A 16,998-nucleotide genomic window follows, 5' to 3' on the forward strand; every position below is an offset into this window, starting at 1 on the left:
AGGCGACCAAGCACCCTGCGCACCAGGGACACATGCTCAGCGCATGTAGCGGAGTATATCAAAATGTCATCAATATACACCACTACACCCTGCGCGTGCAGGTCCCTGAAAAACTAATCTACAAAGGCTTGGAAGACTGATGGCGCATTCATCAACCCGTACGGCATGACGAGGTACTCATAGTGCCCTGAGGTGGTACTGAAAGCCGTCTTCCACTCGTCTCCCTCCCGGATACGCACCAGGTTGTAAGCGCTCCTGAGATCTAGTTTGGTGAAGAAGTGCGCCCCGTGCATTGACTCAATCGCTGTGGCTATGTAGCGGGTAACTATACCTCACAGTGATCTGATTCAGACCCCGATAGTCAATACACGGGCGCAGACCTCCCTCCTTCTTTTTCACAAAAAAGAAACTCGAGGAGGCTGGTGAAGAGGAGGACCGAATGTAGGGATTCGGAGACATATGTTTCCATAGCCTCCATCTCCGCCTGTGAGAGGGGATACACGTGACTCCTGGGAAGTGCAGCGTCTACCAGGAGATTTATCGCGCAATCGCCACGTCGATGGCCTGGTAATTGAGTCGCCTTCTTTTTGGAGAAGGCGAGAGCCAAATCGGCATATTCAGGGGGAATGCACACGGTGGAGACCTGGTCTGGACTCTCCACTATAGTAGCACCAACGGAAACCCCTAAACTCCTACCTGAGTACTCTCGCAACCACCCTGTGAGAGGCCTCTGTGGCCAAGAAACAGTGGGGTTATGACAAGCTAACCAGGGTAGGCCCAGCACCACGGGAAACGCAGGAGAGTCAATGAGGAAGAGACTAATTATCTCCTTGTGACCCCACTGCGTCACCATGCCCAAAGGAGCGGTGACCTCCCTAATCAACCCTGACCCTAATGGTCGACTATCTAAGGAGTGAACGGGGAAGGGCATAGCCACTGGAACAATGGGGATCCCTAAACTATGGGCTAACGCTCTATCAATAAAATTCCCAGCCGCGCCTGAATCGACGATCGCCTTATGCTGGGAATGCGGGGAAAACTCAGGGAAAGTGACATACACAAACATATTTGCAACAGAGGGCTCTGGGTGAGAATGGTGCCGGCTCACCTTGGGTGACGCCAGAGCACCCTGCTTGCTGCCTCGATCCCCAGAGGAACAAACCCGGCACCGACCGACAGTGTGCCCTCAGCCACAGATGGTGCACGAGCTGGAACCCCCTCCAGTTGACCCTGCGCACCGCCCCTCCCAGCTCCATGGTTATCGGAGAGGGGGTGCGGGAGAATGGAACCACCAGACCCCGATCTGAATGTCCGCGAGTAGCCAACAGGTTGTCCAGCCGGATGGACAGGTCCATCAGCTGGTCGAACATGAGGGTGGTGTCTCTGCAAGCCAACCCCCGACGGACGTCCTCGCGCAGACTGCAGCGTTAATGGTCGATCAGGGCCCTGTCATTCCATCCTGCACCGGCAGCCAGGGTCCTAAACTCCAGGGCAAACTCCTGGGCGCTCCTCGTCTCCTGCCTCAGATGGAAGAGGCGTTCACCCGCCGCTCTACCCTCGGGCGGGTGGTCGAAGACTGCCCGGAAACGGCAGGTGAACTCCTCAAACTGGTCCATCTCCCTCTCTCCACACGGCGTTGGCCCACTCCAGGGCTTTCCCAGTGAGGCATGAGACGAGGGCGGACACCCTCTCACGGCTCAACGGAGCCGGGTGGACAGTGGCCAGGTATAGGTCCAGTTGTAAAAGGAACCCCTGGCAGTTCGCAGCCTATCCGTTGTATTCCTGGGGCAGGGAGAGACGAATCCCACTGGGACCAGGAGGAAGAGGGGTGCTCAGGGGAGACCCCGGCTGTGCTGGTGGAGGCACTGGAAGAACTCCCTGTCTCTCCCAGCGGTCCATGGTCTGGACAACGCGGTCCATGGTGGTGCCAAGATATTGGAGCTTTGCTGCGTGCTCCTGGACGCACTCCTCCACCCCTATACCCGGGGTACCTGCTCCTGCTGACTCCATAGTTTTGGTCGGTAATTCTGTAGTGAGGTGCGTACTGGCGGCAGAGAAGTTAGGCGCAGGAGAGCGAAAACTGATTTACAATGGTGTCGTTTAATATCCATAAACCACCATCAACAGAACAATACAATAAATGGGTCAAACAAAACCCGGTAAATACCAGCATACCATGCATAAGCACTACAAGAAGCAATTACCGACAAGGACATGAGGGGGAACAGAGGGTTAAATACACAACATGTAATTGATGAAATTGGAACCAGTTGTGATGGAAGACAAGGCAAAACCAATGGAAAATGAAAAGTGGATCAGCGATGGCTAGAAGGTCGATGACTTCGACCGCCAAACGCCGCCCAAACAAGGAGAGGGACCAACTTCGGCGGAAGTCGTGACAGGTGTATGTAAACTTCCGACTTCAACTGTATATAGAAAAGTAAAATAAATTTTAAAAAGTAATATGCTATATATAGAAAACAAGTAATACACTATATATAGAACACAAGTAATACACTACATATAGAAAACAAGTAAAGCACATATATCCTACCAACGGGACATTAAAAATTGTAATATCTTATGTTTCACCGAGTCGTGGCTGAACGACAACATTAACCTCTCTAGGGTACGCGAGACGTTAGCGTTCCACTTCAACAGCCAGTGAAACTGCTTGGCGCCAAATTTAAATACAGAAATACTCATTATAAAAATTCAGAAAACAAAACATATTTTACATAGGTTTAAAGATGAACTTCTTGTGAATCCAACCACGGTGTCAGATAAAAATAAAAAAAGCTTTACGGTGAAAGCATACCTTACGATTATTTGAGAACATAGACCAGTAGACAAATCATTACAAACAGTACCAGCCAAGTAGAAGATTTACACAAGTCAGAAATAGAGATAAAATTAATCCCTTACCTTTGATGATCTTCATATGGTTGCACTCAGCAGACATTCATTTACTCAATAAATGTTCCTTTTGTTCGATAAAGTCTCTTTATATCCAAAAACCTCAGTTTTGTTCGCACATTTTCTTCAGTAATCCACAGGCTCAAACGCAGTCAAAACAGGCAGACAAAAAAATCCAAATTGTATCCGTAAAGTTCATAGAAACATGTCAAACGATGTTTATATTCAATCCTCAGGTTGTTTTTAGCCTAAATAATCGATAATATTTCAACCGGACAATAACGTCGTCAATATAAAAGGTAAACAAGAAAGGCACTCTCTCGGTCGCACGCATGAAAAAGCTCTGTGACACTCATTCAGACTGCTCTTACTTCCTCATTTTTCAGAATACAAGCCTGAAACAATTTCTAAAGACTGTTGACATCTAGTGGAATGCATAGGAACTGCAATTTGAGTCCTAGGTCAATGGATACTGTAATGGCATTGAATAGAAAACAACAAAACCAAAAAAATAACTGCCTCCCGAATGGATTTTTCTCAGGTTTTCGCCTCCCAAATCAGTTCTGTTATACTCACAGACACTATTTTAACAGTTTTGGAAAATTTAGAGTGTTTTCTATCCAAATCTACGCGTATCATATCTTCTGGGCCCGAGAAGCAGGCAGTTTAATTTGGGCATGCTTTTCATCCAAAATTCCAAATGCTGCCCCCTACCCTAGAGAAGTTTTAAGAACATACAGCTGGCGGGTTATACACTCTATTGGCAGGACAGAACAGCAGCCTCTGGTAAGACACGGGGCGGGGGCCTATGCATATTTGTAAACAATAGCTGGTGCACTATATCTAAGCCTCAGGGTTTTGCTGGCTTGAGGTTGAGTATCTCATGATAAACAGTAGACCACACTATCTACCTAGAGAGTTTTCGCCTGTATTTTTCATAGCTGTCTGCATACCACCACAGACCGAGGCTGGCACTAAAACCGCACTCAATGAGCTGTATTCCGCAGTAAACAAAGAGGAAGAATCTTATCCAGAGGCGGCGCTCCTAGTGGCCGGGGACTTTAATGCAGGGAAACTGAAATCAGTTTTACCAAATTTCTATCAGCATGTTCAATTTGAAACCAGAGGGGAAAAAATTCTACACCACCTTTACTCCACACACAAAGACGCGTACAAAGCTCTCCCTCACCCTCCATTTGGCAAATCTAACCATAACTCTATCTTCCCGATTCCTGCTTACACGCAAAAACTAAAGCAGGAAGCACCAGTGACTGAGTCTATAAAAAAGTGGTCAGATGAATCAGTTGTTAAGCTACAGGACTGTTTTGCTAGCACAGACTGGAATATGTTCCGGGATTCTTCCGATGGCATTGAGGAGTACACCACATCAGTCACTGGCTTTATCAATATGTGCATCAAGGACGTCGTCCCCACAGTGACTGTACGTACATACCCCAACCAGAAGCCATGGATTACAGGCACCATTCGCACTGAGCTAAAGGGTAGAACTGCCGCTTTCAAGGAGCAGGACTCTAACCCGGAAGCTGATAAGAAATCCCGCTATGCCCTCCGACGGACCATCAAACAGGCAAAGCATCAATACAGGACTAAGATCGAATCGTACTATACCGGCTCCGACGCTCGTTGGATGTGGCAGGGCTTGCAAACTATTACAGATTACAAAGGGAAGCACAGCCGAGAGCTGCCCAGTGACACGAGCCTACCAGACAAGCTAAATTACTTCTATGCTCACTTCGAGGCAAGTAACACTGAAGCATGCATGAAACCATCAGCTGTTTCGGACGACTGTGTGATCACGCTCTCTGTAGCCGATGTGAGTAAGACCTTTAAACAGGTCAACATTCATAATGTCACTGGGCCAGACGGATTACCAGGATGTGTACTCCGAGCATGCGCTGACCAACTGGCAAGTGTCTTCACTGACAGTTTCAACCTCTCCCTGTCTGAGTCTGTAATACCAACATGTTTCAAGCAGACCACCATAGTCCCTTGTGCCCAAGAACACTAAGGTAACCTGCCTAAATGACTACCGACCCGTAGCACTCACGTCTGTAGCCATGAAATGCTTTGAAAGGCTGGTCATGGCTCACATCAACACCATTATCCCAGAAACCCAAGACCCACACACAATGTGCATACCGTACCAACAGATCCACAGATGATGCAATCTCTATTGCACTCCACACTGCCCTTTCCCACCTGGACAAAGGAACACCTATGTGAGAATGCTATTCATTGACTACAGCTCAGCATTCAACACCATAGTGCCCTCAAAGCTCATCACTAAGCTAAGGACCCTGGGACTAAACAGCTCCCTCTGCAACTGGATCCTGGACTTCCTGACGGGCCGCCCCCAGGTGGTAAGGGTAGGAAACAACACATCTGCCATGCTGATCCTCAACACAGGAGCTCCTCAGGTGTGCGTGCTCAGTCCCCTCCTGTACTCCCTGTTCACTCATGACTGCACGGCCAGGCACGACTACAACACAATCATTAAGTTTGCCGATGACACAACAGTGATAGGCCTGATCACCAACAACGACGAGACAGCCTATAGGGAGGAGGTCAGAGACCTGACCATGTGGTGCAAGGACAACAATTGTCCCTCAATGTGATCAAGACAAAGGAGATGATTGTGGACTACAGGAAAAAGAGTACCGATCACACCCCCATTCTCATTGACAGGGCTGCAGTGGAGCAGGTTGAGAGCTTCAAGTTCCTTGGCGTCCACATCCCCATCAAACTAGCAAGGTCCAAGCACACCAAGACAGTCATGAAGAGGGCACGACAAAACCAAAAAACCCTCAGGAGACTGAAAAGATTTGGCATGGGTCCTCAGATCCTCAAAAAGCTCTACAGCTGCACCATCGAGGGCATCCTGGCGGGTTGCATCACTGCCTGGTATGGCAACTGCTCGGCCTCCGACCGCAAGGCACTACAGAGGGTAGTGTGTTCGGCCCAGTACATCCCCGGGGACAAGCTTCCTGCCATCCAGGACCTCTATACCAGGCGGTGTCAGAGGAAGGCCCTAAAAATTGTCAAAGACTCCAGCCACCCTAGTCATAGACTGTTCTTTCTGCTACCGCACGGCAAGCGGTACCGGAGCGCCAAGTCTAGGTCCAAAAGGCTTCTAAACAGCTTCTAGCTAATCAAGCTAATCAGCTAATCAAATGGCTACCCAGAATATTTGCATTGCCCCCCCACACACTGCTGCTACTCTCTGTTATTATCTATGCATAGCCACTTTAATAACTCTACCTACATGTACCTAATTACCTTGACACCGGTGCCCCCCGCACATTGACACATTGACTCTGTACCAGTACCCCTTGTATATAGCACCGCTATTGTTATTTTCTGCTGCTCTTTAATTATTTGTTATTCTTATCTCTTACTTTTTTAGGGATTTTCTTAAAACTGCACTGTTGGTTAAGGGCTTGTAAGTAAGCAATTCACTGTAAGGTCTACACCTATTGTATTCGGCGCATGTGACAAATACAATTTGATTTGATTTGATACACTATATATATAAAACAAGTAATACACTATATATATAAAACAAGTAATACACTATATATAGAAAACAAGTAATGCACTATATATAGAAAACAAGTAATGCACTATATATAGAAAACAAGTAATACACTATATATAGAAAACAAGTAATACACTATATATAGAAAACAAGTAATACACTATATATAGAAAACAAGTAATGCACTATATATAGAAAACAAGTAATACACTATATATAGAAAACAAGTAATACACTATATATATAGAAAACAAGTAATGCACTATATATAGAAAACAAGTAATGCACTATATATAGAAAACAAGTAATGCACTATATATAGAAAACAAGTAATACACTATATATAGAAAACAAGTAATACACTATATATAGAAAACAAGTAATACACTATATATAGAAAACAAGTAATACACTATATATAGAAAAGTACTACACTACATATAGAAAACAAGTAATACACTATATATAGAAAACAAGTAATACACTATATATAGAAAACAAGTAATAAACTATATATAGAAAACAAGTAATACACTATATATAGAAAACAAGTACTACACTACATATAGAAAACAAGTAATGCACTATATATAGAAAACAAGTAATACACTATATATAGAAAACAAGTAATAAACTATATATAGAAAACAAGTAATACACTATATATAGAAAACAAATAATGCACTATATATAGAAAACAAGTAATACACTATATATAGAAAACAAATAATGCACTATATATAGAAAACAAGTAATACACTATATATAGAAAACAAGTAATACACTATATATAGAAAACAAGTAATACACTATATATAGAAAACAAGTACTACACTACATATAGAAAACAAGTAATACACTATATATAGAAAACAAGTAATACACTATATATAGAAAAGGGTTCCATTTGGGTGCACACAGCCCAGCCCAGCCAGGCCCAGTCTCGTCTGGTCCAGACACCTCAGAGCTGAAACAGTGTAAAATGGCCAGCCCTGTCATGTTTAGTCTGTCGTACTGACTTCAGAGTGTGAAAAGTTCCATGAGCGGCTGAGATAGAGGATAGGAGTGACTAAGTGAGGGGACATAGACTGTAATGATAGATTGTAACCGCTCCCTCCTCCAGACAGCACCCCAGAGGCTCCAATAGAGGAGAGACAATGTTCTTCAGTCTGTCTCTGGTCTCTGAGCTATCAGACCAAAGTTATGAAGGACGATAGATTTAAACCCTCAGTCCCACTTTATTTCAAGTGGTGATTTAATGTACTGTATTAGTGTAGAGACATAAGCATGTACTACGACATGGTTTTAGCCACTTTATATAAAGTGGCACCAAACCCTCAAACATAACGCCCCCTTCTTCTTTATCTCAAGCATGAGAAACCGGATGTCATATAGTCTAGGCTACTGGAGTAGTCATGACAACGTATGTTGAACTGTAGATTTATTTTAAAAACACAGGGTTATAGGCAGGGGGTTAAAGGTCATTGTGAACGGGGACATCAGTAACCACCATTACCCAGCCCTAGGACCCCAGGGCACAGCTAAGAATAGCATGGTACAGTACGTGTTTATAATGTAGTTGAGTTATGAGTTTGAGGGTTGTAGTATTAGTACAGCTAAGAGGAAGAATGGACAGACTAAGGACAGTGTGAGGGAGGGAGAGAGAGAGTGTGGCCTGACAGTGGTGGACCAACACCCAGCACACACAGTGTCGCAGCTTGCCCGTAAACACTCACAAGTCTAGCTCTTCCAGGAACGGCAACATGAAACAGCTGAGTACCAGCAGTGCCTGGCTGTCCCACACACCAGAGACCTCTCTCTCTCTCTCTTTCTCTCTCTCTCTCTCTCTCTCTCTCTCTCTCTCTCTCACACACACACACACACACACACACACACACACACACACACACACACACACACACACACACACACACACACACACACACACACACACACACACACACACACACACACACACACACACAGTTTTATGCATCTTTAGATTTCATAAACAACCCTTTTAAGTTCCCTGAAACACACTCAGATACACTAACTAGAATAAACTAGAACATGCTGCATTATCTCATGGAGATACTCTAACTAGAATAAACTAGAACATACTGCATTATCTCATGAAGATACTCTAACTAGAATAAACTAGAACATACTGCATTATCTCATGAAGATACTCTAACTAGAATAAACTAGAACATACTGCATTATCTCATGAAGATACTCTAACTAGAATAAACTAGAACATGCTGCATTATCTCATGAAGATACTCTAACTAGAATAAACTAGAACATGCTGCATTATCTCATGAAGATACTCTAACTAGAATAAACTAGAACATACTGCATTATCTAATGAAGATACTCTAACTAGAATAAACTAGAACATGCTGCATTATCTCATGAAGATACTCTAACTAGAATAAACTAGAACATACTGCATTATCTCATGAAGATACTCTAACTAGAATAAACTAGAACATACTGCATTATCTCATGAAGATACTCAAGTGCCCTCACGTACACACACACTCTTGTACTTAAACACTCAAGCATACTGGTAGTTTTTCATAAGGCCAAGAGGAACCTCTCACATTAAGATATAACACATTGAGCATTAATAATAGTAATAAAACATGTGTAATATCTCAATGTAGTCAAAACACTACAACAAAACACAATACATAAGCTCTACTCAAACTAGACATGCTTACACAGAACACTAATAGACCTAAGCTGTCGACACGCACGCACGCACGCACGCACGCACGCACGCACGCACGCACGCACGCACGCACGCACGCACGCACGCACGCACGCACGCACACACACACACACATTTGACATAGTTCACTCCTACAGTTTCAGTGACACACTTTCCCAGGCTTCGCTCTAGCGCACGACTTGCTTCACTACTGCTGGTTTCATGTAGGTCTCATGTGGTGTTCACAGAACGAGCAGATCACTTCTAAAGCAGCTCTCATCATCACACACACATCCATCCACAGACACACACAGGACACACTGAAAAACATTGTAATGAGTTCGTCTGATTGGCACAATTACACAACTAGGGCAATCAGGACAGAACAACCTATTGACACAGATGATCCAGTCCAACATTCCAATCTGGGAAAACTCTTCCAGATTCTCCTGGATCGAGATGGACCACTCCACTGGGAAGTCCTGGGCTCGAACCTGGACCTGGTCCCAATGGCCTTAGCAGATAATCCCGCTGGAATGCTGGAGTCACCGTACTTGCTGGAGTCATCTTTCTTCTCCTCCTTTCTTTCTTTCCATCGTTCTCTCTGATGCAACCCACAGCCAAGTCATTACATTCCCCCTCTGCCCTGTGGATCCAGTCCTAGAGGACAGTAATGGCCTAGTGATGAAACCTGTGTGTTTGTGTGCGTGTGTGTGTGCGTGTGTGCGTGTTCCTCTGCCCAGTGATGGTGTAGGGATGAAAGGTGTTTGTGGTCCAGAAAGTATTTCCCTGGCTGCCCTAGGGGTCCAATCCCAAGGGATAACAAGGAGGAAGTGAGACAACATGTTTGGACTCAACAGAGTATTGTGTTTTTCTGCCAATTGTCATGTCCAGGTAGGGATGTGAGGACTGACGACTCATTCCCAAATCAGCATGCTGGGTGTTGCTAGCTTTGGAGAATACAGTACAGTGTACAGTAAGTACAATTATTTATTTATCTTTGGAGAATACAGTATAGTGTACAGTAAGTACATTTATTTGATTTTGTTGTTATTATAAGGTGCTAATTGAGAGTGATATCTTGGTTACATTTTATGTTTTCTGCAACTTTTCCTCCACTGTGAGACTGAGAGAGCCGCATTCTGAGGTGTGAACTTACGACTTAGGAATCTCTATGTCAAGTAGTGCTACTGCTTAGCTTTACCCATACAAACACACACACACTTCACACTGTTCCAACAGCAAGGCACACACAACCCAGACATAAACCACTCTGTACACACACTTGAAATAACCCCAGAGTAAACCCAATAAAGGTGTATCTCAGTAGTGTCAACAGAGTCCCTAACCTGGGCTCTCCTTCAGACGCAGCCTTCAGCCTGGATGAGCTATAGCTCTGTGAGAGGAGCCCATCCACTGGCCAACAGCATTAATAGACCACTATGTGTCTGTCCAGACTAGTAAAAAGAGCAGTGAAACTACCCAGTGACTGCTGGTTTATAATCAGTCAAACAGGGCCGTGTCATCGTACGACGCTGCTGCACTATGCTGCAGACTACTGAGGGTCTGGGCTGGCCCTGAGACACTGGCTGAATCCCAAATGGCACCCTGTTCCCTATATAGTGCCCTACATTTGACTATGACCCCTATGGGGGATAGGGTTCCATTTGTGATGCAGCCACTAAGACAGGCCTATAAGACAGGCCTATAAGACAGGCCTATAAGACAGGCCTATAAGACAGCCCTATAAGACAGGCCTATAAGACAGGCCTATAAGACAGGCCTATAAGACAGGCCTATAAGACAGCCCTATAAGACAGGCCTATAAGACAGGCCTATAAGACAGGCCTATAAGACAGGCCTATAAGACAGCCCTATAAGACAGCCCTATAAGACAGACCTGTAAGACAAGCCTATAAGACAGGCCTATAAGACAGGCCTATAAGACAGCCCTATAAGACAGGCCTATAAGACAGGCCTATAAGACAGCCCTATAAGACAGCCCTATAAGACAGGCCTATAAGACAGCCCTATAAGACAGGCCTATAAGACAGCCCTATAAGACAGGCCTATAAGACAGGCCTATAAGACAGGCCTATAAGACAGGCCTATAAGACAGCCCTATAAGACAGCCCTATAAGACAGGCCTATAAGACAGCCCTATAAGACAGGCCTATAAGACAGGCCTATAAGACAGGCCTATAAGACAGCCCTATAAGACAGCCCTATAAGACAGGCCTATAAGACAGCCCTATAAGACAGCCCTATAAGACAGCCCTATAAGACAGCCCTATAAGACAGGCCTATAAGACAGCCCTATAAGACAGGCCTATAAGACAGGCCTATAAGACAGGCCTATAAGACAGCCCTATAAGACAGCCCTATAAGACAGGCCTATAAGACAGCCCTATAAGACAGCCCTATAAGACAGCCCTATAAGACAGCCCTATAAGACAGCCCTATAAGACAGGCCTATAAGACAGCCCTATAAGACAGGCCTGTTTAGCAGTGACACTCCTACTGCCTCGGCTGTAGGAGAGGCTGCTAAATCCACTCTATTCATTCTCATGACCCATGTCAAATCAACGTGACCCATTTACTGGGCTATCTCTCAGCCCAGACGGACTGTCAGCACTGACCCCACCGATCCATCAACACAGATACAAAGTGTACCAGATGACAGTGGGGAATTTAAACATTTCAGAGTCAGACCATAGTGTTAATTTTTCCTCGTAACTCGGCTATATGGGCTCTGGCACATTTCTGAGACAGTGGCTGGGGTCTGGTACAGCTGTGCTATGATGTATATTAGAGCAGAACAATCCCATGACCCACAGGAGCATACACCTTGGGCCCTGAGTCCCCTGGCACGCTGTAACTCCCCTGCTCTAGGTTTAGGAGTATCCCCATGGCACAGATCTAGGATCAGGTTACCTTCCCCAATGTCTAACCTTAAACATAACTGGGAAAACAGTAAAGTGACCTCAGATCAGTGCCTACAGGCAACTTTACCATATTCCAATTCTGCCAGTAGACCCACCTGCAAGGAGAGGAGGCCAAAAGGTGTGCGAGTGACGTGGGAGAGAGCCAGAAAGAGAGACCTAAAGAGAGAACTAACGAGAGAGAGAAGGGATAGGAAAGAGAGCGACAAGGACAGGGGCCAGAGAGGCAGGAATTTACCATGGAAAATTCCTTTTCATCTCCCAGGTTGATTCCCTGATGCAGCTCCTGTCATGTGGGGAGTTCTGGATGTACACTCATCAGACTTTCATGTTATAGCCAGGGGCAGCTTCACTGCTGGTAGATAAAGGTGTGTGTGTGTGTTATCTACCTGGATGAAAGACTGCTCTTTGTCAAGGAATAGACATCTGGGAGGGAAGGAGAGCAGGACAGGACAGTCTGTTGGCCCTGTGTGTGTTTGGGTGCAGGTCCACACATGGCGTTGAGCAAGACTGCTTGTTTGGATGAGGCTGATATCATGAGGCCATGGGGAAGGAGGAGTGTGTGTGTGTGTGTGTGTGTGTGTGTGTGTGTGTGTGTGTGTGTGTGTGTGTGTGTGTGTGTGTGTGTGTGTGTGTGTGTGTGTGTGTGTGTGTGTGTGTGTGTAAAAGGGGGGTTATGCAGGTGGCTTTCTCCTGTGTTCTGCCAAGAAATCAGAATACCCTGGGGTGGGGTAGAATAATGAGAGTGGGAGAGGTGAAAGAGTGGAGGGGAGCAGAGGGGAGTGGAGTGGAGGAGAGAAGTGGAGAGGCGAGGTGAGAAGAGGAATGGAGAAGGAGGAGAGGGGAGGTAAGGGGAGTTGATTTAGATGGTGGTTATCATAATCAATTTGAAATAGTTTTCTCTTTAGTCTGTGTCTCTTTAGGGCTAGGGTGTAGCAGGCTTACAGAGGAAGGCCACATGACTTCATAACCATATGATATCTAACCTCCCCATCACACTCCACACACAGACAAGCATTTCGCTACACTCGCAATAACATCTGCTAACCATGTGTATGTGACCAATACAATTTGATTTGATTTGATTTACAGTAAAGGACATGCCATTTCCCAAATGCACTTTCTGCAATGCATCACTGAGCCTTTCTGATAACTTGCCATGCCCACACAGAAATAACACCAGACACTTCCAGACACTAACCAGACAATGTCCTCCCTTCAACCACAACCAGTGAGCTCCTTGGAAGGGAAGGATTACTGTTCATTCTAGGAACAGAGTTCTAATGATTTCACAATCAGTATACGGGAACAAAAGCAATAGTCGAGGAGTAAACACAATCTCAACGACCATGTTTGTTCTTATCTGATTGAAGAGGTCTTGTAGACTATATAAAAAGTTCCCTTGATTAGTCTATATTTTACCTTCTTAATAATGTCATAATTCTGTCTTCCTTCTTCTCTAGCTTCCATTTGATCTGCTAGCATGACAGTGCAATCAGACGGTTGTTGGCATCTTGTCAAAAGCCAAACTGTAACTCGATAATAATACCCAACTGTTTATAGCAAAACAAACGGCTCAATAATTAGCCAGTACAGACTACCTGAACAACTCTGGTCTTGTGCACAACCACGTCCCTAACCCAAATACCAGCCATAGCCCTTAACGTAGCCTTAAACCAAACCAACGCTTTGGATGTAATTGAATGTGTGCTAACCTACCAGCACATACTTGTATAAATACTGTGTGTTTTAAGGAGAATGCAATCGCTATAGAGGTCTATGGGAGGCTGGGGTTTAGGGATGCTGGGGTTAAGGCTCTATGCATTCACCAACCTAGAGAATGATAGAGGAGAAGAAGAGAGGAGAAGAATAGGGGGAAAGCCCCACTTTTCCATGGTGAGCAAGCAGGCGAATGTCTGTGACAGCCCAAAATGTGGAACGCATTACGGAAGTGACAGAGTCGGGGACAGAGACACAAACAAACACATAAATCCCCCAAAGACTGACATACAGACGATAGCAGAGACAGACAGGCACCCTCTGCCACAGCTATCTCTTTCCATCTGCTACCCTGCTTTTTTTCTCTCTCTCTGTCGCTCCATTTCATCCCTTGTGCCTCTATCTCCTTCTCCCCACATCCCTCACTCATCTATCTATCAATCAGATCAGTCTCTCTCTTTTCTCCATGCCCAGGCTGTTTAATGGGTCCCACTCCCTCCATCTCTCTCTCTGCCTTCATCTCTCTCTCTCTATACATCTTGTTTTTCAGGCGGAGGCCCACAGAGAGGCAGAGAAAGTATTTGCCCCTCTTCCTCCGTCTCTGCCTCGGTCTCTCCCTAGCTCTCGCTGTGTCTTGGCTGCAATATAAAGGTTAGTGAGAGCATGGTGTGGGTGTTGTGTCTCAGGGTGAAGTATGGGTACTACAGCCAGGGGACCGAACGGAATGGGTGTACTACTGGGAGAGGGATGAAAGAGAAGGAGAGAGGGAGAGAGAGATGGAAGGAGGGCGAGAGAGATGGAAGGAGAGAGAGAGAGATGGAAGGAGGGAGAGAGAGATTGAAGGAGGGGGAGAGAGATGGAGAGAGGGAGAGAGAGATGGAAGGAGGGAGAGAGAGAGTGATGGAAGGAGGGAGAGAGAGATGGAAGGAGGGAGAGAGAGATGGAGATAGGGAGAGAGAGAAGGAGAGAGGGAGAGAAAGATGGAAGGAGGGAGAGAGAGATGGAAGGAGGGAGAGAGAGAGTGATGGAAGGAGTGAGAGAGAGATGGAAGGAGGGAGAGAGAGATGGAAGGAGGGAGAGAGAGATGGAAGGAGGGAGAGAGAGAAGGAGAGAGGGAGAGAGAGATGGAAGGAGGGAGGGCAATTCAAGGGTTCAGAATGCCAAGTGCTGATGTGTTTGTTTTCCATCACTGCTGTTCCGGCCAATGACAAATGACAAAAAAACAAACACAAGATTTGATATATTATATACATACAGTCAACCCGTCCGAGAGCAATCACTTTACAGTGAAAATGTTTAACTTATTGGCAAACTACTGTGAAGATACAACAACTACTTTGCGGGTGTGAATTCCTATATTCTTCCTACAAGAACAATTACAAGTTTCTTCCTACATGAACAATTCAAATTATAAAATAATTTTAGGCTAATTGTAATAATAGCACATGATATCGTTCATTAGCTTCAGTTCACATATATACACTGTTTACACTGTATAATGGTGAAATAATGTGATGACTTATATATTTGTGTATTTGCATGGGTGTGGGCGTGGGTGTGGTTGTATATTACTAAGCCATCATCAAGTATACCCGAAGTAAACAGCATTCAGCAGTTTACAGAACGGAGGGGTGAGTTGTTGGCTGTATTCCAAATTGCATTTACCAACTGAAAACTCTCTGGAGGAATCATTTCCAACCGAAAACTCTCTGGAGGAATCATTTCCAACCGAAAACTCTCTGGAGGAATCATTTCCAACCGAAAACTCTCTGGAGGAATCATTTCCACCCGAAAACTCTCTGGAGGAATCATTTCCACCCGAAAACTCTCTGGAGGAATCATTTCCAACCAAAAACTCTCTGGAGGAATCATTTCCAACCGAAAACTCTCTGGAGGAATCATTTCCAACCAAAAAACAAAATGGATCATCTCAAAACTGTCAGTTCACCTTTATGCTTGGAGTATATTCTGTAAGTGTGAATACCTGTCTTTATAAGGTGTTAGTGCTGTCTAACTGCAGAGGAAATGCCAGGAATGCTTTACTGTCTACTACTGGCTGTAATGTATAGGCTGAAGGCTGGCTACAGTATGTAGAGTACAGTAGCCAGACAGTAAGTGTCCTTACTGTACAATACTGTCTCAAACTCAGACAGGGAGACAGATGGAGGGATACAAACAATGCAGCTGGATGGAGGGGAAAGAGGGAGCGATAGAAGAGGGGGACAGGGAGGGAGGGAGGGAGGGAGTGTTAAGAGAGAGGGAGACAGGGAAAGAAGAAGACAGAGGGGAGGGAGGGAGTGTTAAGAGAGAGGGAGACAGGGAAAGAAGAAGACAGAGGGGAGGGAGGGAGTGTTAAGAGAGAGGGAGACAGGGAGAGGAAAAGACCCTAATCTGCCAAGCCCCACTCAGACACATACCAACCCAACCTAGGCTTGACCTGCAGCAGCATCTTATGAATGGAAGGAAATTGTCTCCCAAAAAAGCCATATTTAAAAACATGAGTAATAACAATAATATAATCTAGCCAGCTTCTAAGCATAGGACAACAAAAGAGGGGACACGGTATGAGGCCAGAAAGAGGTGAGTAAAAGACGGACAAGAGAAAGAAAGGGAGAGGGAAAACAAGATAGGTTTCTTTTATTAGCCCTTAATAAATATCTGACACATTTCCTCAGGAAATATCGCAGATCACATGTAAAATAGTTTAAGACTGATGTCAACTGCAGCAACATATGAAATCTATTAGAGAGAAGCCACAGCAGACACAGGGAGAGAGGGAGCGAGAGAGCAAGAGCAAGAGAGCGAGAGAGCAAGAAGGAAGAGAGAGAGCAACGCTGAAAGTCATGCACCCCAAAAAATCACAGCTATTTCAAATTCTTTGAGATGTAAAAAAGAACAGAAGCACACACACACACACACACAAACACACATATATATATGTACACACACACACACACACACACACACACACACACACACATAAATATACACACGTGCACATATATGTATATATATACACACACACATATACATATACTGTATATACACACATACACATATACAGTGGGGAGAACAAGTATTTGAAACACTGCCGATTTTGCAGGTTTTCCTACTTACAAAGCATGTAGAGGTCTGTAATTTTTTATCAT

This window comes from Salvelinus namaycush, unplaced genomic scaffold (assembly GCF_016432855.1).
Source record: "Salvelinus namaycush isolate Seneca unplaced genomic scaffold, SaNama_1.0 Scaffold384, whole genome shotgun sequence".
In the NCBI taxonomy this organism is placed as follows: domain Eukaryota; kingdom Metazoa; phylum Chordata; class Actinopteri; order Salmoniformes; family Salmonidae; genus Salvelinus; species Salvelinus namaycush.